This window comes from Medicago truncatula, chromosome 8 (assembly GCF_003473485.1).
Source record: "Medicago truncatula cultivar Jemalong A17 chromosome 8, MtrunA17r5.0-ANR, whole genome shotgun sequence".
Classification (NCBI taxonomy): Eukaryota; Viridiplantae; Streptophyta; class Magnoliopsida; order Fabales; family Fabaceae; genus Medicago; species Medicago truncatula.
The window spans coordinates 25,807,636-25,809,636 of NC_053049.1; positions in this window are offsets into that span (position 1 = coordinate 25,807,636).

Below are 2,001 nucleotides of genomic sequence, written 5' to 3' on the forward strand. Positions count from 1 at the left end.
CTTGAAGCTAAACTGCTCCTGAAGAGATGACGTCATCAGAAGCAGAAAGTCATCAGAAGCAGAAAGTCATCAGAAGCAAAAGTTTTCATCAGAAGCAATATCTTCACCAGAAGCTACTTTTGATCCTTTAATCAAACTGAAGATTCAAAGTTGCTGATTCTCAATTCAGTCTTATCAAAGAAGAACGAAGAATTGAAAGGGAGGTATCAACGGATATATGGATAGCACTGAGCACTTGTCTCTCATTAATAGAGTTGACAAAGTACAAGTGTACAACCACTACCTCCACTACTCTGTTTTCTGTCTACGCTACAAGACAAAACAACAGCCATGCCTGCAGAATTTGTACACTCAAGATGGGAATGAATTTGAAGTTTATTCTTCAAAGGACTACACCCAAATCAGGCAAAGGATCACTGGTGGATAATCAAAGGATTTCAAACGACTCTTTAGACGTGCTGATTATCTCAACGTCTCTTTCACACCTCTATATAAAGGAATGAAGACTTGAAGATTTTAGATAGAGATACATAAGTTCAAAAGCGCCAAAACTCTGTCAATTTGATTCTACAAAGCACACTGAATTTCTGCACTGATTTGATACATCTTAGAAATTCAAAGTCTAGAGTCTTTTCTGTATTGTATTGTGAACACCACTGATTGTATATCAAGTGTTCAATTCAAACTCAATTCTCTGTATTTTTGTTTGATTAGAAGTCTCTTGCCTGCGTGCTTGAGCATTAGAAGTCTCTTGCTTAGTGCTTGAGCATTGGAAGACTCTTGCGTGTGTGCTTGAGCATTGTTTTGTGAAGTCTCATACTTTGAAAGTATTGAGCAGTTGTAATCTTGTGATTATAGTGAAATCTCCTTGGAAGTGCAAGGGGGACTGGACTACTTCCGTGTTGTGGAAGGAACCAGGATAACTGCCTGTGTCTTTGTCTTTCTTTTCTCTGCTCTGTTCTTTTCCGCTGCAATCTGACTCTGATCATTTCATCAGAAGCAATCAAACTGCTTCTGAAGTTTTATCAGAAGAAGAATCCTTTTTTAAGAGAAAAAGAAAACACAATTCAACCCCCCCCCCCCTTCTTGTGTTTTTCACCTTCATGTCTAAGTTGTACCGTGGGGTTGCCACTTTGATTCGCCAGAGCAACCCTTTGCCTTCATTTTTTCAGGTTCGCTCCATGCTCACCTTAGAAGAATCCGGCTTGGCAAAAATGCACATCACTATTTCTCCCACTGCATTGCATATTGCCGTTCCACTGGACTCAGATGATTCACTCCAGCAGCGCTCCAATCGTCGTCAGAACAACCGCTCTAATTTCGGCCGCAACCGCAACAACTAGACTCGCATCGGAGGACGTGGACAGCGCGGTGGTTCCCGGTCTGATGGTTCCTCCTGGATGCCTCAGCCATGGCAGCAGCCTTAGTACCCCCTAGTCTCCTTGGGGTTGGACTCCACCTCCTTGGAGTGTGCCTCCTTGCCTTTATCCTACATCTCAATGGACTGTCCCCACCGGTCCTTCGAGGCGACCAGGCATCCTAGGCCAGCGTCCTCAGGCTCACACTGCCACGGCTTCACCAATTCCCACTGTTATTGCAGCAGCTATGCACGCCATATCCCTCACTCCTCCAGAAAACACATGGTACATGGACACTAGAGCTTCATCCCATACAGCGGCATCCCAAAGTAATCTCTCATCTTATTTTAATTTGAGTCATTTAAATCAGAAACTGGTTGTTGGCAGTGGACAAGGTATTCCAATTAAAGGGTCTAGTCACACAACCATACTTACATCTCACAATCACAAAACCTTAGACCTTAACCATGTCTTACTCACACCACAAATTATTAAAAATTTGATTTATGTGCGACATCTCACTACTGACAATAATGTTTCTGTTTCTTTTGATCCATTTGGTTTCTCGGTATTTGATTTTCAGACGGGGATTCCTCTCATGAGATGCAATAGCCTTGGTGATCTATACCCAGTCACCTCTCCC